Here is a 25,603-nt window from a genome sequence, read left to right on the forward strand (position 1 = left end):
CAGCTCCCAATAGCTACATATCTCAGAAATCTCTGGAGCATTTTGTTATTCAAAGCAAAATTGGCAGTAATTTACACTCAATAAATTGGTTCCAGATCTGCCTCTTTCAGATGATATCACAAGGACATGATTTTATGTGAGATTCCCTTACCTTTTATCAAAGTGTGTTCTTTTTAAGAAATTTACCATGGCAAATGCAGCTGATAAAGAGACTCTCTTGCCTTGCAGAGCATGAAATAATGCAATGGATCAATAGTTCATGTACAAGCTATGTTCTGATCAAATATAATAATAATTTTTTTCCCTAAGATTTTTGAAAAATAAGGTTCTGGGTTCATGGAAAAATCATTACATATCTCATTCATAATGTGCTGATAAAGGCTCCATTTTCTACAAACCACACAGTCTTTGCAGAGAGGTACAATAAGTTCTGATTTGTAACCAAAGAAAAGTGAAAATTATGCCTTTTAGCAGTCATGTCTTGATTCTGAAGTAGTCCTTTGTATAGTTTTACATTCATTGCTACTTAACAGCTTTACCAAATAATATGTTGTTACAAAACTGACTAATTTGGTTTAGGATTGTTTTGAAGGCAGCTGTGAAGAAATACAACTTATCTGTCTGTAAGTTGTAAATTCATAGAAAAAAAGTGGTTTCAAAAATAACAACAGAAATTGTAAATAAATATGAAAGTGGGAAATCAGGAAAATTAATATCTAGACTGAAAGACAAATAGTTTTCCTATGGTAGCATCATTTAGACTTGAAACTTTAAAGCAAAAATATTTGAAACACTGAAACAAAAAAAAAAGAAAAAATCACTGGGAAAAGGATAGCTTAAATAATGTAATATTTCTTTTATATTTTGAACGTACCAGCTCTGTGATTATGAATGGTTGTAATTTTAGGAGAAAGAAAGGAAAATGTGCATTGTTCAGATGATAGTGGTATTTTTTTCATTGCCTGCATGTCTGGGAGAAAAATGCTGTTGTGAAGTTGCTCATATCTCTATACATTCCATTATTTGAAAGAAAAAATACTTTCAGTGGAAATGCATTAAAGAGGTCCATAGACACCCACTGCTTGACTCCAGTTTAAGTTGCAGTTGTAGGATGAGGTTAACATCATCTTGTACCTCTGGTACAGGCATACTTTGTGACTTGAAATCAATGAAGTATTGGAAGCAGCAAACATCTCTCCTGTCCTTATCTCTTTCTATAAAGGAAAGCGTCAGATGGCTGATAAAGGTAGTGTTTTTATTATTTCTGTCGGCTTGGTGCCACTTGAGGAAATTCTGGTTTTCCTATTGCAGTGTAATTTTAACTGACTGTAATACCTCTACTTTTGGCCTTTATTACTTGTCTTTTTTTTTTTTTTTAAATTTCAGAAAACCTTGAGGATATGCAAGATTACACTATATTCCTGGATCTCAATATTTATGTACTCTATTTCGTTAATCTAGGGAAAAATAAATAGGCTTTGCACTTTTTTCCTAGTTACTGGCAAAGATATGTTTGTAGAATCTTTTTATCTTTTTCTACCACAACATTTTGATAAGTCTTGCTGCTAGAATATAATATTCTTGCCCCTTTTATCACTTGAAAAATATTTATTTGCATGTATTTGTCTTTCTGTTCATATTAGAGTGCTGCAGCTAGACCTTTAATTGTTGACATTCTGCTTTATGGAGCTCCTCAGAAACACATAAGTTCTATTAGACAGATCTTGTGTAAGACCCCTTTACCTGAAACAAAACTGATCCTACTGTTCTTTATGTGTTTACATAGGCTATCCATAGCTGTCTGAAGATATCAGGTATCAGAACTAGCAGTTCAAATGTAAGACATTCTCCATTTCATGTTAGGCCCAAATGTAAGAATAATGCCTATTTGCATGGTACTAATTAATTTTCCTTTCAGATGTTTTGTGACAATTATAAATTAACTTTTTCCTGGTATAAAAAAGGCATTTATGTTCAGGTGTTTATTGTTTTTCTTGTTATAAACAAACAAACAAACAAACAAATAAATAACATGGAAACCCAAGTTCTAAATCAAAACATTAAGAGAGTAGTGAAGCATTTGTTCCCTGAAAGAAATCATAGCAGATTTATGCCCTTGTTGTTCTAAAGTGCCAAACATTTTATATAGACTTATAAGGAAGTAAAACCAAATACTGGAACTTTTGAATACTGAAAAATTAACTGTTTAAAAATAGTATGCAGATATGGTCAGTTGATGAAACTTTTGGTTCATCAACTGACCATATCAGAATAATGTCTGATTATTCTGTCATGCAACTAATTTTACAAATTCTTCTGGATGCCGTGAAAAGAACTGTTTCCTAATTTACATGTTTATATTATTCTTTCCTTATAGAAGAAGTCCAGGCTTTCTTTAAATAATGTAGTGGGTTGGCAAGGCTCTGGTAGTGGGAAGATGGAGGAGTGGCTCCTGTGAGAAGTTGCTAGAGGTTTCTTCCGTGTCAGATAGAGCCAATGTCAGCCAGATCCAAGATGAGCCCATCCCTGTTCAAGGCCAAGCCCACCAGCAAAGATGGTAGCACTTCTGCTTCTGGGATAATGTATTTAAGACAGGGGGGAAAAAATACTGCATGGGAGCAATTGCGGCCAGAGAGAGGAGTGAGAACATGTGAGAGGAACAGCTCTGCAGACTCCAGGGTCAGTGCAGAAGGAGGGGCAGGAGGTGCTCCAGGTGCCAGAGCTGAGGCTCCCCTGCAGCCCCTGTGCAGCCCCTGGTGAGGCAGCTGTGCCCCTGCAGCCCAAGGAGATCCGCAGGGATGCAGAGATCCACCTGTGGCCTGTGGAGGATCCTCATGCCAGAGCAGAAGGATGCCTGACAGAGTCTGTGACCCCATGGAAAACCCATGCTGGAGCAGGCTCCTGGCAGGACCTGTGGAAAGAGGAGCCCATGCTGGAACAAGTTTGCTGGGCAGGATTTGTGACCCTGCAGTGGATCCACACTGGAGGGTGGAGCAGGCTGTGCCTGAAGGACTGCACCCAGTGGAAGAGTTTATGAATAACTGCAGCCCACGGAAAGGACTCATATTGAAGAAGTTCAGAGACTGTCTCACTGCAGGAGGTGAAGAGTATGAGGAGCTCTTCCTCAGAGGGGAAAGGAGCAGTAGAGACAATGTGCAATGAACTGACCCCAGTCCCCATTCCCCGAGAAATCAGGAGTAAAGTTGAGCTTGGAAAGAAGGGACAGGTGAGGAGAATGTGTTGTAAGATTTGGTTTTATTCCTCATTACCCTGCTCTGATGTGACTGGTAATAAATTAATTTCCCCAAGTCAAATCTGATTTTGCCCATGACAGTAACTAATGAGTGATCTCTTCCTACCCTTATCTCAATCTGTGAGGCTCTTTTAATTTTTTTCTCCCTTGTTCAGTTGAGGAAGGGGAATGATAAGAGTGACTTGGGTGGGCACATGGCATCCAGCCATGGTCTACCCACCACAGACACTCATTTACGGGATCTTGTGGTTGTGGGCTTGCAATCATTAGCAAAGTAGCAGATTAGATATTGCTGCATTCCCATTAGTACCAGGTGATTGCACCTTCCTAGCTCTTGCATCTTGAGACCTTTTAGGTAATAATACTGACTTCTTGCTACAAATTTCTCATGAGATGTTGTAGGAGGGAATCATGGTTTTATTTCAGATTCATGCCCATATGCACATTCTCATAACTAGTGGAGAATGTGTTTGTCCAAATAGTCTGTACAACATTCATGCATGTACTGAGGTGGCCTTGCCAGGATTTCCTGTGATGCCATGGAGGGTAGTGAACATACTGAGTCGTTACCATGGATCTCAACTTTTTCCTATGTTGGCAGCCATGATAGTTTTGATATGTGTTTTATATCCCATAGGAGCTGACCTAAATTATATTTTTTATTCCATCAATTGTTTTATTCTTTCTGAACCCCCTCAAACTTTATGCATAATTTTGATTATCTTTCCTTTCTCTCTGTACCTTTGTGTACCTTTTGTCTCTCTTTGTACCTTTGCCCATCCTGTTCAGGGTGTGGGCTGTCCTTTATTTTCTTCTTCTTAATTTTCTTCTCCTTAGTACACTGCATGTACCAGCACAGAAATCATCTTAATTTTCTTATCTACATGCCATAAACACTGGGTTTTGAACATTCCTCTTTTGCTGTTTCAATAGCTAGACTATCAATATCCTTTGATTCTCCTGTATCATTTCTGTTGCAATTCTGGCTGGGGAGATGTGACAGCATGAGGACCTGAGATTCAACAAGGCCAAGTGACAGGTCCTACACTTTGGCTGCAACAATGCCATGCAGCACTACAGTTTGGGATGACAGTGACTGGAAAGAGGCCTGGTAGAAAAGGACCTGAAGGTGCTGGTTGAGAGCAGCTGAACATGAGCCAGCATGTGCCCAGTGGCCAGGAAGACCAATGGCATCCTGGCCTGTATCAGCAACAGCGTGCTGGGATCATCCCTCTGTACTTGGCCCTGGTGGCACCACAAATCCTGTGTCCAGTTCCAGGCCCCTCACTGCATAAAAGACACTGAGGGGTTGGAGCAAGTCCAGAGAAGGACAACAGAAGTGGTGAATTTTCTAGAGGATAAGTCCTATGAGGAGTACTGAGGGATCTGGGGTTGTTCATCCAGGATGAAAGGAGGTTTGGGGGGACCTTATTGTTCTCTACAACCACCTACAAGGACTGTGTGGCTGGAGAGGAAATTAGTCTTTTTCCCCAAGCAATAAGGGACAGTACATAGCCTCAAGCTGAGCCAGGGAAGGTCCAGGCTGGACAAATTTCTTCACTGAAAGGGCTGTTAAACCGTGGAATGGGCTGCCCAGGGAGGTGGTGGAGTGACCATCCCTGGAGGTGTTCAGGAAACAACTAACGTGGCGTTTAGTGCTATGGGCTAGTTGGCAAGTTGGTAATCAGTCATAGGTTGGATGTGATGATCTCAGAGGTCTCTTCAACCTAAATGATTTGTGATTCTGTGCCATTTCAGGACCAACTTTCAAGTTGCACTGTATATTTCAGCTGAGGTTTTAAAACTACTGCAGTCAACAGAGTCCACCCCTGTCTGAAGCCAAAGTCTTGTTCCTTTCATTGGATAAGGACCAGCAGAAGAAGGTGACTGTTTAAGCAGTTTTAGTCCAATATTACACCAAGCAGGAAAACTATACACAGAAAAATATCCAGGATGATTGCTGATTTTCTAAAAGAAACAGGATTTGCAGGTTCATTGGTTCTCTGAAAAGAATTTTGGTGATTGGCAGTCTTGGCTAAATGGACACAAAAAGGACCCTTTTCTCTGACCCATTGATTTTTTCATGTTTTTACATGTCATGGAAATCAGGAGATTTATGAAAAGGACCTCACATTTGTTAACCTCTTGTTGCAGATATCCATTTATCATAGCATCCAGAAGATTTTACTAAGTTGTTGAAAAATATAAGATGCATTCTAAAAAGAGCTGAAACTGAAAAATAATTTCTGAAGTGAGTTGAACCAGTGTAATGTGTGAATACGTGTAATATGATGTCTTGTGATATACACCTTTGACCAAATACTATTAATAATGGTATGCAGGATAATATGGCATTAGTAGTAATAATTGGAAAATCACCTCTTCTTTGGAGATGAAAACAAACAAAAAAACTAAATACCTGTCTACACAGCGGTGTCTATTTTTTCTTCAATCAAGTCTTTAATGAATCTAAGATGTGGGTATAGTCACAGCAGTTCCAACCCCCATATTGTAAATCTGCAGTGAAAGAGAGCATATGTAAAGAATACAATTTAACAATCCTTTAATGCTATTTTGAACAAGCTGCAAATGCAATTGTAGAACTATTCTATTTTTCAAATGACCTGGTAGGAACTGCAGTTTGTGTAACTCATTTTGTTACGGTATTATGTTTGTGTTGTCCTCTTTTATCATTAATCTACAGAATTATAATTAGAAGTTTGGTTTGATTAAGAAAAACCATAATATTAAACATTTACTCAAATAAAAACCAAGCCTTTGAGGTTTTCTTTTTAATAAAAAATCTTAATAATTCTTGATTATTTTAAAAGGTAGACAAATGGCATAAAAATGTATTTAAAAAGCGTTTCATATAAACACTGGAGTTGTACATAGGTGTTCATATCTATTCTTTCATAATTCTGCCAACTTATTTTAATGTGTATAATGATATATCATAGAGAGATTAATTAGCAATTGCTACTTGACTAAGAAACACTTTGCGTATTTTTGGTACCATAGAAACCGCCTATTAAAAATGCATATAAACATTAATAAGGGTTGTAAATGAAAAAAACCCCAAAACTGTGGTAATTTTTAGCACATTTCCACCCAGATGCTGTTGGAATTATAGTAACAGGGTTGAAAATGTTGTGGAGTTATTGTCATGGGTAAGTTCATTGCCATGACTAATAACATCAGTGGGAAAGAAATGCAAGACCTACTTCAATTACGTACATATACAAAACAGTAAAATGAGGAGAAAGTTGGAGAGAGTAAGTGTTAAATTGTAATGCTAAGGATGAGCAGCATCAGACTTGCCCTGGAGTTGTTGGAAAACATGTTGAAAAAGATGCCTTGCTGTTTCTCATTTACCAAATTGTTTTCTAAAATGTGTATAAATTAAAATATTTCATAGAACTCTCTTTTTTATTACTCTTCATTATCCTATAAGAATGGAAAGGAATTATAGTTAACAATTTAAAGATATTGTGCCACTCAGAATGAAATCTTGCATCTACATGTAAAAAGAAAGATGCTTGTACATTATAATTCATTTTTGGCAAATTTTTTCTGTATAGAATACACACAAGCAAAATATTTACAGCTTCTTAACCTACTGCTAACTAACTCCTTTTCAAAGTTAACCATATCCCTTAAGCTAAATGGCTAAGCCAGATAAATAGCCAAAAGCGTGTGAACTTATGTGCATATTGCAACGCCTACAATTTACTGAGTAAATGGCATATTTAGAATTATAAAATTATCTTTGAAATTGACAACTAAGAATGGAAAACAAAAATTCTATGCTGGACAACTAATAGAGGTTTTCATTTATAGTAAAGTGTTTTATGGTGTGACATTGGAAGCAGAGGGATGGTGATTAATGGGAGAGCAGAATTATACAGCATCTTTCAAGCAAGGCACAATCTCACACCATCTCTGGTGAGGATTAGGTGTTTATTACAGGTTTACTAGGGTCTTTACCAAAGACAAGGAAAGGTCTTGTTCCCCTAAGTCATTCCTGTATTGACTTAGAACCTTGAATGGATCTGAACTGAGCTGTATTGAATTGAACTGAACTGAACTTAGAACTACGTAGGAAACAGAGAGAGTCTGGAGAGTAGTGGAATGGGTTTAAAACTTTTGAACTCCAAAACATTTTTGAATGGGCAGATCTTGCAGTCATTAAGTTTTAATACAGGAACAAAATATTATATAATTCTGTACTACTTGATTGTGTATTTTAATAGCTATGTATATCCACATGTATAGAAGTATAGGATACCAGTAGGTCAGAGGTATCTTAATACTTTGAATTTTAAGACACTTTTTACTTTACATATATTTCTTTATATTTGTTTATTTGGGCAAGGAAATCCTGTTGCTTTTAAATTAAATCTGAAAAACATGCAGACAATGAGCTGATAATTCTTGTGGAATGAATGTGAAAAATCCTTTTTTGCTGTTTACATAGAATGTAAACAAATTAACAAACCAACCCACCTCCCCTCTTTTGATGTCTTTTTTGCTTTCATTATCTAGCCTTTGAGGTACTGAAGTAACTTTCCACAGGGTTTTATTACTTCAGAGGCAAATTTTGCCTTTCATTTCCACCTGGAAATATTTGCCAAACTAGAATTGTAGTTCAAATGTTATTAAGATTATATGGCTCATCTCCTTGCCCCTTCCAGATCAACTTCACAATTTCACAGAAAATTCCTTCACAACTGGTCTTTGAAGGAGTATTAGATCCAGAATCCACTTGTTAATGCTTCCCTCAAGCAGTTGCTAACACTATTGCAGTCTTTGAGTTTCAGTAGCATTTGTAGTGCAGGTTAGAATGAGGATTATTTTGACATAGGGGCCATGAGTCATTTTTTTGTGCTAAACTTAGATATGGATGGACCTGACCTTGTCTAATATTGCTTTTTTTTTTTTTTTCCAGGAGTTTTTACATTCTAGCAAGCTCTTATAAGAAAGTAATTTTGGATGTTCTTTTGTACAAAGAATCTTGCTGTTCCTTAACTATTGTTAAGTTTCCAAGAAACTAAATGCAGAAGCCAGTGGTGACTATATGTTTTATATTGTGACAGAAAACAAAAAGAAGCCTGGAGCACTGTGTGAGGAGTCTCTGACAGGAAACGTTCAAATCAGGATTTTAGTTAAGATTGGAGAAGTATTTTTGAGATCAGTCTTGCAGTTAGCTCCCATTCTGTGATATCATTGGTGTCATAGAGGCAGGTGTTGGTGTCACGGAGCAGGTGCCCTGTGCAGAAGTGATGAAATTAAGCTGACTGTGTTGGGTTAGGCTCCTGGCATGCCTATCTCAGGCACCCTGGCTGCTTAGAAGTATCTGATTCATGGTTCCAAAGCAGCTTTTAGAGTAATCATCTCTGAAACATGTATTTCATCAATATCAGGTCCACAGCCCCAGGTGTTTAGCTTTACCAACCTACTCCTACTGTGTGCCACTGCTTGATATTTGTAAAAGCAGAGGGCTGTCACTCAACAGTGGCCATTGTAACAACAGAGAAATGTGCAAGTCTGAAGGAGCTGCCAGCCATGTTGCTGTGCAAAAGGAGGAAGCAAATTTTTGGTAGCCCCATTACTTGGACTACCTGAACCACGAGTCTGTGTTTCTCAGTTTAACTATAAAAGTTTAGGAACCATGATCACTGGTGAAAGTGTAATAGTTCTATAAGTGTTTGAATGCTGCTGTTAGTATAAAAAAAAAATTCTCACTAGAATAATGTAGATTAGATGTATCCTTAATTTGTAAATGCAGCCCTTGAAATACTGTGAAATACATTTGAAAAGCACAAAAGAATAAGGAAATGAATATTTGCACGTCTGAGAGGCTGTTACTAACTATAATAAGTAAAGTACATGTATTTGTTACAGCCCTCTAGTTATGTACACTTATCAGATGAGTGCCACACAAATTAGAAAATCAGAACATCTATGAGGTCATTAAGGTAATGCTTTTCTCAGGGTATGATTCTTTCTACAAAGTGCTGTCTAGGTATTTATATAGTCCAGTTTAAAATTACTTAAAGTCTTCCAGATTTCACACCAGGACATTGCTTTGTAATTGAATGCATATCATTCTGAGATTGCTTTACAAGTGATTGGCACTCTTCAGAATGTATTTATAACACAGCTCTGGTACAACAAACAAGTGTACCCAAATTAGATCCCGAGGAAGCTAATTTTCTTTCCCTGCCACTGCAGTACATCTGTAATTCTCCTCACTATTGACACAGTGTTGTTATGCTCAGGCATATAGCTCTTAAAACCTTATAATTCACCTGTAACCTGTGTTTTATTCTTTTCTTCCTCCTAACTGCCTCCGTGTAAAATCTTTATGTCCAATGTGTGTGTGCTTTGACTCCAGACTCAACTGCGTGAGGTATCTACATAGCATTACAATTGGTGAAGATATGGAAAGAGGCATGATCTTCTGTTAAAGAAGACTTTTTTTCTGTCCAACTTGTAGTGAAAATGCAGCATGGTTTATGTTGCTGAGATGAACCAAAAAACTATTAGATGTTGTCTTGCCACACAGAAGAATACAGCAAAATTTCTCTTACATTTGCAAGCTCTGCAATGAGCAAGGATTAGGAAGAGGCATTTAAAATGTTCAGGCATTAAAATATCTTAAGGAATTTTATAGAAGTGAGTATCAAATAAATGCCTCTCTAGGATAAGTGACTGCATATGGTGGTTGTGACAATGGAATCCTGCTCCTTGGTTCAGCTTTCATGTTTCAAGTGTTCCAGTTTGCCTATGGGAAGTAATGACATGTTCTTGCTGTAAACATGAATGAATCCTTCTTAATTATCTAGAAGCAGAAAATATTCTGTGTCTTTGTCAGAATTTTCTTACATCCTTCTAACATAGCTATTAAACCGTACATAGCAAGAGAGCACATCAGTTCTGCTGCTCCTGCAGCTTGATGTGTGCTGGGCCCAAAGAGAGCAGTATGCAGAGCTCAGAATGTCACAGGGGAACAGGCTAATAGTAGTGCTGTAGGAAGCCTTAGGAAAAACAAATACATTTTGTCAAAATATCTCACAAAGTGACTGGATAATTAAAATAATAGAATTTCGAAGCAGCTTTACAGTCATTGCTGGTGCATTGGTTGTAGATTGACCTTGATGTGTTGCACAGGGTTTGTGTGGGCAAGTTTTCAAAGTGTGGGGACTGCAGAGGTGTCTTGTGTGAGAAGCTGCCAGACAGTTCTCTTCATGCCTAGCAGAGCCAAGTCCAGCCAAGTCCAGGATAGATCCTGCTCTGGCCAAGGCTGAGCCAATTAGGATGATAGCAATGTCTCTATGATGGTATGTTTAAGAAGGAAATGAAAGTTATTGCACAGATTTAATTGTGGCCAGAAAAAAAGCAGGATGAGAATATGTGGGAGGAATAGCTCTGCAGACAACAAAGTCAGTGCAGAAGGAGGGGCAGGAGGTGCTCCAGGTGCCAGAGCTGATTCCCCTGCATCCCATGGTGCAGCCCCTGGTGAGGCAGCTGTGTCCCTGCAGCCCATGGAGTTTCACAGGGAATGCAGAGATCCACCTGCAAACCACATGGGAAACCCATGCTGGAGCAGATGAGTGATTGAGAGGAGGCTGTGAACCCTTGGGAAACCCATGCTGGAGCAGGCTCCTGACAGGGACTGCACACCTATGGACAGGGAAGCCCATGCTGGAGCAGATTTCCTGATAGAACTTGTGGCCCTGTCATGGACCCACTCTGGCCAGTCTGTGCCTGAAGGACTTCACCCCATGGAAGAGTGACCCACGTTACAGCAGTTCTTAGAGAATGGTTGCCTGTGGGATAGACTCATGATTGAGGAGTCTGTGCAGGACTGTCTGCTGTGGGAGGGACCCCACAGTGGAGCAGGGGAACTATTCCTCCCCCAGAACCACAGGAGGAACAATGTGTGATGAACTGACTGTAACTCCCTCTCCCTGTCTACCTGCACCATTGGGAAGGAGAAGGCAGAGCTGGGAAGGAGAGAAGGATGGGGGAAAGTGTTTTTAAGATTTGCTTTTACTTCTTATTGTCATGTGTAAGGGGATAGAACATAAGAAAATAAAGATAGTGTAGAAAGTAATCTTACCCTTACGGAGTTGCAGCTGGGTTAATTATTAAAGATTAGGAACGGGCCTGGCTTTAACAGGCCACAGCTGTAACCAGTGAGAAGAAGAGTGCTATAAAACAGTGGGTTGTCTGGTTGAAAAGGGAACTGGAGTCAGTTGGCTGCTTTGTGAAGATGAACGAGTCAGTGCTTGGAGGAGTAGCCCATAAGAAAACACCAAGAAGTTATGGAACTTTTGCCAATAGGAGACAACAGTATGGAAATCCCGAAATAAGATGACAACAGTTGTGCTCTGATTTTGTTGGTAATAAATTCAATTAATATTCCTGAATTGAGTCTTTTTTGCCTGTGACAGTATTTGGTGTGTGATCTCTCCTGGCCCTTATCTCGACTTGTGAACCTTTCATTATATTTTCTCTCCCTTGTCCAGTTGTAAAGGGGAGCGATAGAGAGGTTTTGGTGGGTGCCTGGCATTCAGCCAGCACCAACCCACTACACAGCTGCCCAGCAAACCACTCTCTCACCCTGCCTTCTCAGCTCGACAGGGGAGAGAAAATAACATGGAAAACAGCTCATAGGTTGAGACAAGGCAATTTACTAAAGTGAAAGGTTTAACATACACAGGCAGAGGAAAAAAATCCCAAACTTTTATTCTCTACTTCTCATCAGCAAGCCAAGTTTAGCCACTTCCTGAGAAACAGGACTTCAGCATGTGCAGCAGTTACTCCAGAGGGCAAACATCATAAATAATGAATGACTCCTCTTCCTCCTCCTTCTCTTTAGCTTTCTAAACCAATGTCCTATGGTATGGAATATCCCTTTAGTCAATTTGGGTCAACTCTCTTAGTTTTATCCCTTCCCAACCTCTTTCCTGTCCCCAGCTCACTGATGAAGGGGAGGAATGCTGGACAGTGCTGATGCTGAGGGAGCACTTCTCAGCAGTGGCCAAAACACTGGTGTGTTATCAACGCCCTTCTGGCTGCCAATGCGAGGCACAGCATGCTGAGAGCTGCTGTGGAGGAAATGAGCTCCTCCTCGGCCAGAGCCATCCAACATCTGTCTTGTGCTGCCAAAACATCTGGTGAGGAGTGTGTGACCACTACCTGAGTGTAAAAACAAACCTACTGTTGTCAGACAGAGAAGGGCTGAGAAGCCCCTGCTCTCCATTAGGACCTCAGAAATCCTGGAGCAAAATCCAGGTACATTTCAGCTGGGCTTGATTCTGGAGGTGTAGAGGGTACAGGTGTCCTGGTGCTGACAGTGGGGTGTCAGTGAAGAGATGCCAGGGCTTCCCTGTGCTGGATATAACTTGTTCCAGCCAGCTCCCACTGCTAAGGTGGGGGCACCTTGGGGGAAAGGTGTTCAGGAGAGATGAAAACTTCATGGAGAGAAGAGGAAGGAACAGAAAAAGTGAGAAACAGCAGAGCAAATGCCGAAGTTAGAGAATAAGAAGGAGGAGGTGACGGAAAGATGGTTTCGTTTTTGTCTTCGTTTCTCGCTATCCTACCCTTTTGTAATGACTAAGAAATTAAATTAGTTTTTCCCGAGCTGAGTCTGTTTTGCCTGTGATGGCAATTGCTGAGTGATCCCCCTGTCCTTGTTTCAACCCATGAGGTTTCCATCTGACTTCTTCCCCGCTCCTCTGCTGAGGAGGGGACTGATTGACAGAGAAGATGGTGGAGCTCTGCAGCCATCCAAGGTCAGACCACAACCCACCACCCACTGTAGGTGTCCACATGTGATCTTGGCAACTCTTGGTTTGTGTATCTGGGAGTTCAGATATATCCAAAAATATACCTGGGTGTGAGTGAGCGTGAAGTGTTTCAGGAAGAATAAATTGGTTTCCCTGGAAACCATACAAGCTAAATGCTGTATGCAGTCAAGGTCATGGAGGAAGTGGAGTCTAGATGGGGGAAAGGGCAAAGGTTTACTGTAACATTATGTGTGTTCATGTTATGGCACCTCAGGATTCTTTTTTAATTCATTTAAACATAAAAACTAAATCCTTTGAAGTAAAAAAAAATAGAAATTCTTCAGTGAAATGAAATCTCATGCAACCTGCTGTTATAGACTAATTGCTCACAATCAATGAACTCTTATCTTTTTCATTTCAAAATTATTAACACTACTTTGGTTATTAGTGTAATTTGGTGTTATCCTTTTTTCTTTCCAAATTAAAATGCACCATGTTATGCTCTAAAATGAATAAGAAGTTTAATTATTTTTCCAAGGGAAAACATTTAATTTAAGTTTATATTCAATACTCCTGTGGAATCCATCAGTATTATCATAAAAAGGCAATTTTGGTGTGTGAGTAAAATAATTGAAAAGTGTGTGGGGTGTGTATGGTTAAAATGCTCAGCTGACAATAAATTGGTACAAAAATTCATCAGTATCTTATAGTCTATTTTCTTTCTTTTAATGAACATTCCCTGTAACTCAGCTTTCCTTTTGCTAAACCATTCCTTGCTTCTGTCTGATCCTTCAGACACTTAGGTATCTGGTCCCTGAATCTTATTTAGTGAATCATTGTCTCCTTTTTGAATAACAGACAAGGCTCCAATACTTAATCCTCTGGTCTCTACCTACTTTTACTTTTTTATTTTGGCTTGTCACAAGAATCACAGATATCTAGTTATCTATTGGCTTCCTTCAAATTTCTTCTGAAAAACACAATTTTAACCTTCATAATTTTTTGTCTGAGATTACCCAACTGCTAAACTGGCCTTTTCAAGCAAGTTTATTGAATCATTAGAGATAATGACATTCCTTATCTTCATATGAGCTTTGGGGTGATCTTGTGGACTATTTTGAATGTGACTATTGAATTTTCATAAAACATAAGTCATATGGTTTTGTTGAATAAATATTCAGAATGCTTGATTTGATGAGAATGCTCAAATTTAAAGCTAATATTTCCTGCTTTTGTATTTTTAAAAGATGACAAGATCTCATTTTCAACTTTCTTTTTTCTATTATTGTTGTTTTTATAATTATTATTAATATTATTATATTTAAATTTAATGGAGATTTTCAGATTTTATAATGTACACTACCCCACAATACTTCCTATAGTAAAATGTCTTTATTTGCTCATTTCAGTCTTGACTGGTTTATGACAGAGAACAACCGGTCTATGGAAGTCAAACATCATTACACTCAATTCTAATTAGTCTGTTCTTCCATTTTCACAGGAATGTACCTCATTCATTTTCATTGTTTGACTGCATCTCACTTTCCTATTTGGTCTTTCAGGATAGTGTCTTTCTGGGTATAAGATTAAATGACTTTTCTTGACCTCTATATTACTTCCAGCTTTCTGATATTTAAATCTGTACTTTCTTCGTTTTGCTAATATATACATCCATTTTGCCACTTCTGGATCCTTGTCAAAACATTGAACTTCCTATAACAGTAATTGCAACTCCCTCTATTTACCATTTTTTCAACATTTGCATTCCATAAAATCTAAGCCAGTGAAGCACTTAAGAGCCAAGGGGTAAAATATCTCACCACCATTGTGGTGCTGTACAAAATCTTATGGTTATGCAGTTTCAATTATGCATTTGGACAGTTCACTGAATTTTTCCTTCAGTACTCCCTGCAGCTATAAATTGTCTCAAAGGAGCTGGAAGGGAATCAGAAAAACTTTATTCCATAGAATTAATGGTCATGTTTGTTCAAAAATCTGTAAGTTGGAAACATCATGAACTGAAGGTGTCTCTGCCTCTTGTCTGGGCCAGCATCACTTTTTCAATATGCATCTCATTATTCTGTTCCTTATCCCTTGAATCATTGCTCTCTGACAACAGTGTCAAGGTGAGACGTAATGATGTGAAGAAAACAGGTGATTTAAATTGTCTTGTATATATAAGCTTCAACTTCCTTGTATTGAAATATCCTTATTTCTTTAAACTAAATAATTTTTATCAGAATGGAGCTAAACAGGACTGTTTTTCCAAAGTGATATTTCTTTGACCAGATAAGATTTTTTTTGCAAGTGAAAGAGACAGAAGATATTTTAAAAAATGATGAGAAAATGAAGACATGGCTAGATATGTGTAAAGTATAGATGAAGTTAAAAATTGTACTGACTAGGTCATTAACCATAATGAGTGTGTTTATAAAACTAGAGAAGTGTACATTATCTGCATTCCAGCTGTTTCTCAGTGAGGGTGAAGGAAAATGAAACTTCTTCTGGGAAATTTTGTTTCTCTTTTCCTGTGATATGTTTAAAGCACATCTGTTACAAAGTTAAAAAGGATATTATGTCAGAATTGCCAGGAGAAAGATCTGATTGTTCTTTTAATTTTACAGTGACTGCAGGTAAAGTTAGATTCTTTAGCCTAGCTGTAAATGTGTTTTGAGAGAGAATTATATGTTCTGTTCCATTTGTTTGGAAGTTCTTCAGAGACTTACTGTTACAAAAGCAACCTAGAATCACAAGTGCAGTGAGAGATAGGCAAGACATCATACTTCTCATGATTACTATGAAGAAGATCCATAATTGGAGATCTTGCTGTCCTAAAGCCAGTCTGAAAGATTATCATCAACTGCAGGATATACTTGCCTCTGTAACAGGAGCTGGGAGTAGATATGGAAAATGGAATTATGGCTGGAGTACCAGGGAGGGATGTACAATGATGCTCTGAACATGCTGAAACGGAACTGAAAGATAAAAATTCAGATGGAATCACAAATGGAAATAGGAAGAAAAATAAGTTATGAAGGAGAATATGAAAGGCTCTTAAAGCTGCATCAGAAACAAAAGGAGAACCAAGGAACAATTTTGGCATGTTGGATGGGGTGATTTTTCACTAATGAAGGACACAGAAGAGTTTCTGAAGTCCTTACTACCTTCTTTTACCTTCAGTCCCTGGGACATTATTAAGAAAATTCTCTTGGAAGCCAGTTCAAGACACATAAAGATCAAGAAGGTGGTTTGAAACAATTAGCGTTGGTCAGGTAAGGGCACACTCCTGTGCCAATGATTGTGCCCTCTCTGAGAAGATGGCTGGCACTAGGGAGATCAGTGGATGACATTTACTTTAGTAGCGTCTAGACTTTGGCAGTGTTGCCCATGGCATCATTGCATACAAGCTGGGGAGATATTTACTAGATGGGCAAATTATAAATATGAAAAATTTGCTGTTCCATTAAGGTTCATGCTTTGAAACCTAACTGGCAACTAATTGTGAATGATGTTTCTTGGGTAATACTGAAGTTCATGCTACTTAAGATCTTAATCGAGTCTGCTTAGGGGACAGAATATTTGATCACAAGGTTGATGTGAGACCTCAGAATGGGAGAGCTACTTGATACACTGCATGGCAGAGTTTCCTTTCACAGAAACCTTGACATGCTAGAGACAGAGTCCAACAGAAACTCAGTAATTCAGGAAAGACAAAAAGTCCTGCTATCTGAGATGGAACAAAGTCATGGAACATTACAGCCTGCCAGCCAGGAAGATGCACTGCACAGAAGGATTGTGCAGCCCTGGTGGACAAAACATCTGCATCAATGAAAGCTAACTGCATACTGTGTTAGTAGCAGTGGTGTCAGTGAGTCAATTATTCCTTTCTCTTTGACACCTTAGGGCATATATATGATACTCTGTCCAGTATTGTTTCTTCCTATACAAAAGGGAGATTGACAAACTTCAGAAAGTCCAATATTTGGTTAAAAAGATGATTAGGAAATGGAGCACATGATGCAGGAGGTGAAGAAAACTGAATAGGAGTTTTTCAGGTTGGAGAAGAAAAGATTAAGGAAATCTAATTGCAGTCTACTAAAAGTTAAAGAGGTTTAGAAAAGACATAACCAGACTTCTGACAACCATTCACAGTGAAAGAACAAGAGACAACAGACACAAATTTTAGCAAAAGACCATCCAGCAGGATACATAAAGAAAAAAAGTCAAAAATCATAGTGAGAGTGATTAAGCATTAGAGCAGTTTTCACAGAGAGGCTGTAGAATTACATCCTTGGACATATTCAAAGCTTGACTCGACAGGGCCCTGAACTGCCTGACCTAACTTTGTTCATGATCCTGCTTTAAGAAGCATGCAGACAAAATGACTTAGAGAGATCCCTTGCAACCCAAAGCATTTTATGTTTCAAAAACATTTCAGGATCATTGTCTACCATTATTTGCAGTGTAGTCAAGCTGCTTGGGTTTTCTTCCTGGGCTCAAATTCATTCAGCTTCCCGTCTGGCCCACACTCTGAGATACTACAAATCCTATTTCCTCCAACTTGATCCACTATTGTGCTTGACTAATGACTTCCACAGTAGCTTTTGTGATAGCTGGTTCATGTGATACCTGGTAAGCCTGAGTTTTGGATCCTTAGATGTCAATTATACCCCTGCACCCCCAGAAATAAGTGGTCTGAGTGTTAGCCTTTGAGTAACTTGTGTCTTCCCATAAATTTTCATCCTTTCAAATATCTATATACTTATGTATAGGCTTCTGTACTTCCAGATTGAATCATGGTCTGGACCGAGGCATCGAATCAGGTTACTGCACTGTATCACCCCTTGCTGCACAACTGGATGAACTGGATAAAAATGTGGAATTCTGCTAACTTGTCAAGCTCCTTGCTTTTCTTCTTGCTTTCTGAAAGGCTTCTCTTGCTCACCACGTCTAGGCCAAGCATCCTTAGGGGATACCTTCCTCTGCCTGAGGTTTTATTCTGTAAGTCTTCAGAAAACTTTCTATTTCTGAATAGGAAGAGGCAACTTGCATCCCCTGCACACTTCAAAATAAGTACTGATGTTTAAATAATGCTTTTAAGCATTAAAAATAATGCTATAAATTACTACACTTTTATATAACAGTATATACAAATGCAATGTTGGATCACTTTGAATTTTACAACATCAGTTCAGAACTAAATAGAACTAGAAAGTATAATTATTCTGTATTTACATGAATATAAAATAATATTAAATATTGTATTAATTATTCTGTTAATATAAATTAAAGCAGGAAGACTAAGGTTTAAATATCAGCCAGACAATAAACTCCTGTAATTCCTGTATGGGAGAATATCTCCTTGGGTTAGTAAAATTAGTGCTTCAGTGACATCAGTCACATGATATATCTTTTGTGTGGGTGTTTGTATCAGTTAGTAACTTTTAAATTGATGATCAATTCTAGGTACAACCCTAAACCTAGGTTCTCTTTTCACAGAATCATAGAATCGTAAAATAGTTTGGTTTGGAAAGAACTTTTAAAGGCCATCCAGTCTTGCAATTAGGAGAGACATCTTCAACTACACCAAGTTTCCCAGATCCTCATTTAAACCTAACTTTTGGATATCCTGGTGATGGGGCACCTACCACCTCTGATCAACTTGTTCCAGTGTTGCACCACCCTCATCATAAGAAAATTCTTCCGTCTTGTCTGAATCTACCCTGTTTTGGTTTAGAACCATTATCCTTTGTCTTATTGCAACACTCCCTGACAAACAGCCTGTCTCCAATGAGCCCTGCAGCATTTCTGGAGATCATAGAAACATAGAGTATCCTGTGTTTGAAGGGATGCACAAGGTCATGCAGTCCAGCTCCTGGTCCTGCACAGGACAGCCCCAAGAATCACACCATGTGACTAAGTATTGCCTAAATGTTTCTTGAACACAGGCAGATTTGATGCCATGACTGTTTCTCTGGCGAGCCTGTTCAGTGCTCAACCTCTGGGTGTGGAATATTTTCCTGACATTAAACCTAAACCTTCCATGAAACAACATCAGGCCATTCCCTCAACTAGAACCTCTTCAGATTCCAAAAAGTGTTCAGAAATTGTTGAGAGGCCTTGTGATGACATAAGCCAGAGATTTGAGACTTCTGAGATGAATTCCATTGAACTCCCAGAGACTCAGAGAAATGCACCTAAGGCAGTAGTTCCTGAAAAGTTCAGGATTGACAGGGATTTTATCATTCTCACAGACATGGTGCCCAGCTCAGGTCTCTGGGACCCCCATAGCCCAGCATTGGTGATGAAGAGTGAAGGGAAGAAAGCATTAAACACCTCTGTCTTGTCTGTGTCCCTGTTTGTGAGGTGACCATCCTTGTCAAATAACAGGTGCAACCACTCCCGTTACAGCAGGGTCAGCTAGAACAAGATTGTTCTGTTAGTATTCTGTTGTTCGGAATATCTTGAAGGATGAAGATCCCAAAACCTTTCTGGGAAACCTATTCTAGAATCCAATCAACTTCTAAAAAAAAAAAAATTAAGATTAATTTCTTGTCTTTCAGTTTGTGCCCAGTGCCCCTTGTTCTGTCACTGGGAACTATGTAAAAGATTCTGGTTCTCTCATCTTCACTTCTTTCTAATCAGGTATTTATTTAAGGAGATCCCCCTTAATACTTCTCTTCTGAAGGCTGAACAGTTCCAGCTCCTTGAGTATCTACTCACACATCAGGTGTTCCAATCCTTGATCATCTCCATGATCCTTCAATACATTTTCTTTATTGTGTGCATATCTCTGTTTTACTGGGAACTCCAGAACAGGACCCATTACTCCAGATGTGAGTGAGGTGCTGAGCAGAGGTAAAGTGTTCTTCCTAATGCAGCTGAGGATACTGTTGACCTTTCTTCCTTCAGAGCACATTACTGGCTCGTTAATTTGATTTTACACTGGGATGCTTAGTTAAGAATTTAATTTATTTAGATATGGTGTCTTACTGATTTGTGATAAAACTCATGAACAACTGTTTTTCTTCCAAATTGAAAGGAGAGGTCTGAGACGTACACAGTACTGTTTACAATAAGCTGTAATTTTTGTCAGGTTTTTTGGGTATTTTTAAGCTTTCAAAGGATGTCAGCATCAGGGGAATTATATAACGTGCATGATCTTAATGAACCATGCACAGCCCGCAGGTTTCAGCTTTAATGTTTAATATGATGATCTGACAGAGTTTTTATTACTCCATCTGGCTTTGTATTTGCATGTTCCTGGATAGGTACATCTACCTGCAGTACCTGTGAGGGTGGTCACTTTGGTTGTAACGCCAAGTCTTCCTTGCTGAACAAAGGCGCATTGCAGACACATTTCAGAGGAGATGTTTTGGATTGGACAGAATGATATAAATTTCAAACTGATAGCTTTGCTCCTGTCACATAACACATTTTTCTTACAACATTTATTTCTTACAACACATTCTTCTTGCAACATTTATTTATCCTTCACATATCACTCTTATTCCATCACTTGGGAATTCCTTACTAACCCATCCAAGACTGAAAACCGAAGTTACTCAGCTATATATAGTAGGAAAATGTATTAAAAAGACAAACTAATGTGCCATTATCTTTCTTTCCTGCATATAACCAATATGAAATGTTTTCTATGTTTTATGAAATCTATATTTATGGATCAGAGTTTTATTTTGCCTTTTTTTTTTTAACAGGATACAAAAAAGGAAACACTGAGCCCAGTCTTGTCAGTATTTTACTGACAGCATGAAATTGTCTTGTTGTCCCAGAGGTTAATAAGAAAAAAATCTCTTATCAGACATCAAAGAAAATGCAAAATTATCACAACAGAAAGCAATATTCCTTCATTCTTTAATAATAAACAGTGCATGTTGCTACAGGAAACAAATGTACCCAACTGAATAGATAAATCCATAAATAAGAGCTGACTTTTTGCTTTAGCCAAGAAACAAATTGAAAAATATTCCACATATGGCTGAAGCCAAACTGTGTTAGCAATTGGGAGATTTACTGGAAAACACACTGCTTTTAGTGGTCCTTTAACCCTATCCACTAACACATTGTGGAAACTTAAAATAGAAAGCAAACCTCTGGTTGGAGAGCTCTCCAGTTTAAGACAGGAGCAACACTAAACACTGACAGACAATATTTTCAGATTAACTTCATAACTAGAAGGAAATCAGAAAATATTAGGATACAATAAGAGGGTTCACGGCCTTTCAGCAGGCCTTAGAGAGAATGTATTGCCTAAATCCAAAATGGTGTTGGTGAGAAACCACTCATCTGCTACTTAGCTCTGCAATTTCATAAAGTTTGCAAGCCTCTACTTCCTGGTAGTGGGAAATGAGAAGTTTCTCCTGGATGTGTTTTGAAAAAAAATGTGTGAGCCCTGATAATGCTCAAGAATCAAGGTTATAGTTCATAATTTCAGGGAAGGCTTCAATACTATGAATGCTGAGTACATCATGTGTCTTCATAAATTCATCTGGGTAGAGAGGCAATATGCTGCATGCACTCTGTTCTCATTGTTTTCTTTTCAGAGACCAGACTGTTTCTTTTTTCTCTTTTCAGAGACCAGACTGCTTCATATTGCATTTGGAGGGCAGCAAAATGCCTTCCCCAGGCCTGTTCAAATTTGCCAAACTCCTGCTTGGGACTGTCAGTGCTTTTCTTTGGGCAGATGTCTAAATGCCCATTGCTGGGGAATCCCAAGCAGCTTGGGCAAAAGGCAACTCAAAAAGAAACCACTGAATATCTATCATCTGAACCCTAACTCTTTGCTTTATCTAGAATCATCTGAATTATCAATGCATATAGGTCTTAATAAGATCTGACTTGTTTTTCTATCATGAAAAGTCTAATAGATATTCTTTTTGATTCAAAGATTTTATTTAATTTTAGATTTCTCACTTTGATAAGGCACTGTTGCTTGCATTTGATTTTAGTTTGCTGGTATTTTTCCTCTCAGTTCCATTTAGCATCAAAGAAAATACTAAACGAGCTACCAGGAATCATTCTGCACTTTCAATAATAATTGCAAAAAAAGTCTTGTAATGCCAAAAATAAGCTAGGACTTCACTTTACTAGCGCTAAAACTTTTTTACCTTTAATACAAATAAAACATCTGAGCTTTTTCATCTAGAATTGTGATAATTAACATTGTTATCACCCAAGAAATAAACAATTGTTTAAGGAAATGGGTGAGAGTGGTTCTCAGTGCTACAGTGCTGAGTCAGTCATGCAGAACTAATTTCCTGGCTGTCTCTGAATGCACATAAAGCTGCTCTGTAGATGCTGCTGACAATGAACTAGTGACTGGAAAAAGGAATCTTAAACACAGTCACATCTCTTGACTGTTAAAATCCTTTACACAAAGCATGCTGATCTAATGTACTGTAGTAAGCAGTATCTTTTTTTTCTCCGGCTTGTTAGTAAAAGAAGTTTTAATACCTGAAGCTGTTGCTAAGTAACCAACTGCTTCCAAAATACATCCTTCTTGATAATAAAACTGGTTTGTTTTTCTGATAATTAATATAGCTACACTGGAATTTCAACACTGGTATTGTGTAATGGGAAAAATACCCTAACAATAGAAGACTGTCATGCATAACTGAGGATGTCTCATTCACGTGGGGAGCATATTACAAGTCACTTAATCAGAAAATCTGTATTTGAATACAACTGCCCGGCAGTTTAAAAGCAAAATGCAAATAGAAGTAAGATGCCTGTGTGAAAAGGGGCTTCCCTATTTCTTTAACTCCATCATATGATGCACAAAAAAAGAACTGATGCCTGTCCATAATATATGATATTTAGAACCGGGTCACAGATATTTTTGCTTTCATAAATAAAATGTGCTTTTTTTGAAATAGTGTTTCAATGCAAAGATGCTCAGAACCAAAAAATTCCAGAAACAATCGACCAAAATAAAAAAAAAATTGCCTTCCTGTACATAGATTAACTAAGACTGCAAGAAAACAGAAGATGCCCACAAGTAGCAATACTGCTTCTAGCTTAATGTTGATCTAGTGTTATTCTTCAAATGAACTTTAATGGCTGGAAGAAGAAGAAGGTGGGAGGAAAATGCACTCAGATCCAAGTTTGCAGTGTAACAGCCCACACAGGGATGTAAATGAAGATTTGGACGCAGGATTTGCTCAGCGAAGCAGAAGGTTTTACTGCCCTCTAGTAAAATGCAGTTACGAAACTGTCTTTTAAAATGTATGCATGCTGAGTAAACCATTTCAGTTATTGTTACTGAAAATGTGATTAGTCGTGGATTGTCATCTCATTGTTTCCATAGTCAAAGAATAAAACATTTATGTTCAATCTAGACTGAATTATTTTTGAATTAAGGAAAATAGCAAAAATGAAGCACAAAAGCAAGGTCTCTGTGGCTGCATCTGCATGAACAAATCTCATGCCAAATTTTCAGCACTGTTATTAGGAAAAGACTAATTTTGCACAGTGCAAAAATTCCTAACGACAGGGGAACTTACCCTGTCATTAGGATTGTATCAGCACTGAATTAGCAGCTCAAGAATGAGCATGATTTGTGTCCTTTAATTTCTGCCCGCAGCAACTCTGAGAATTAAATGGCAGCAGAACTCTTTACCTAGTGCTACAGAGGACTGGAAGGTAAGTTGCAGGGAAGCTGTAGACATTTAATAGCCTGACACACAGGAAAAAAGAAATGAAATGATGGTGTTGTTGCCATGCCCAAAGCTGCTCCATGCAGTGCTGTACTGCCGGATTATTCCTAACAAGGATGGCATGAAAGGATGCGTGAGGCTGTCACTGTAAAACGCCTGACACTGATGGCCATTGTTGTAACTGTATGCACTGTGACTTGTTACACAGTGCAGCCTCTGCCTCTCAAATAGCAGCAGGAGAAGTGCTTGGGAAAAGGCAAGTGCTAACTGCAGCCTCACAAAGTACCTAGTGCATTTTCCCCTGCATCTTGCTTTTCTCTCTTTCTCCCTTTCTTTCTTGCTCTTTCTCCCCTCTCAAATGTAAAGCATAAAACTGGCAGGTTTTTCAGGAGCCACATAGACCTTCTGGGAAAAATATATTTTCAATTTTCAACATCAGTCACGAAAAGTATAAATATTCTGTCAATCCTACCACTGTGTTTTTATAAAGGAATATTTAATCGCCATATATTCTTGTTTATATAGCTTCAGAAATATTCAAATACCTGGGGAAAATGAGGCTAGAGATGAGGACTTTGTTCTAAAGTAAATATAAATTAAAATAAACATTAAGAAATAGAAAGAGTTTGTACGCATTCATAGGAAAGATCCAAGTAGTGGGTAATGTAGCTTACTTCTCCTACCTCTTGCCTCCTTCTGCCAAGGACAGAGAATGCCAGGGGCAATATCTTGTTCCACCACAGAGGAGGGACTTTCTACCCTGTGATGCTACCTTTGCATACTCTCTCAAGACCAACACGTAACTTGAATCTAGAAACTCAGTACTATCTTGTACATTGGTGGTGCTCTGGGATCAAAGAACTGCAGCTGGTTTCCTGACCTTTTCTCTTGAGATCTGCTGAAATGTGGGTGACAAATCAAGCTCTCAAGTGCTCCAATACTTTCTTCTATGTAGGAACAGATGCAGACAAAACACAGTTTTCAGGATTTTTTATGAAGGCTCTCAGGTCATTTTCAAATCCAAATCCATGCATCCCTACTAAAAGAGGTCTGGGAGGGGCTGTGAGAGACAAACTGTAATGCAAGCTTCAGAAAAAGGAGTATAATTTGTACCTCAGTCATTGTTGACAAATGCTGACACTAACTAGCCTGTCCTTGAAAACCTCAAATAGCAGCTACTCCAGGTACTCCAAGGTCTTTTCTGTCTTCATTAGGTAAGATCCCTGATGAATCTTTACTTTTAACTGCTCTCCTGTTCACAAGCTACTTACCTCTTTATCTCATTGACTGAGTCCTACTCCCTTAAAGGCTGTTTTACATTTAACTCTCCTAATGATTTATGCTCTACAAGAATATGTGGGAAAAATATATTGTTTGAGCTTCCTGGAAATACTAAGCTTACTTTTTAAATTCCCTATTTTAATTTAAGATATATTTTTGCCTTTTCACTAAACTTTCTTAAATAAGATAACATAGTCTATTTGTTTTCATTTTAAAATTATTTAGTGTGGGTATTTACACTGCATTGTGAATGTGGCAGGTATTGCATTATGATCATTTGACCTTCCATTGTACATTAGTAGCATTGTTTATTAACCTTTTGTTGGTTTATTGTTCTGGTACTGTGAGCGTATTTGGGGATTTGAGCTATGTGAGGGCTTGGTCGGGTTTATTTCTATTGAGCTATGTACAATTAGTACAACAGCCATGTTAGTGCTGTTTCATGCGTACGAAAGAAACTTAGTCTTGTATTAGGCACTTATATAAAAATACCTTCCATGATTTTAGACAGCTCTATAATCTTATATTTCACCTGAGTTCTGAAAAGACCAAATGTGCAATGGTGAAAAATAAAGACTTCAGAGAGCCCCCTAGAT

The 25,603-nt window shown here is 38.3% G+C and overlaps 1 long non-coding RNA gene across 1 annotated transcript in view; it reads left to right on the plus strand.

Moving 5' to 3' along the window:
- Positions 1 to 23,947, plus strand: part of LOC128938791 (uncharacterized) — a 47,468-nt gene extending 23,521 nt beyond the window's left edge. Inside the window, exons 2-3 of the long non-coding RNA XR_008483186.1 lie at positions 1,787 to 1,837; positions 23,654 to 23,947. This is a non-coding gene — a long non-coding RNA (uncharacterized LOC128938791). The remainder of the gene's footprint in view (positions 1 to 1,786; positions 1,838 to 23,653) is intronic.
- The last annotated feature ends 1,656 nt before the right edge of the window (positions 23,948 to 25,603 follow it).

This window comes from Melozone crissalis, unplaced genomic scaffold, assembly GCF_028551555.1.
Source record: "Melozone crissalis strain CALT ecotype California unplaced genomic scaffold, PUWL_Pcris_2 ptg000027l_1, whole genome shotgun sequence".
Lineage (NCBI taxonomy): Eukaryota > Metazoa > Chordata > Aves > Passeriformes > Passerellidae > Melozone > Melozone crissalis.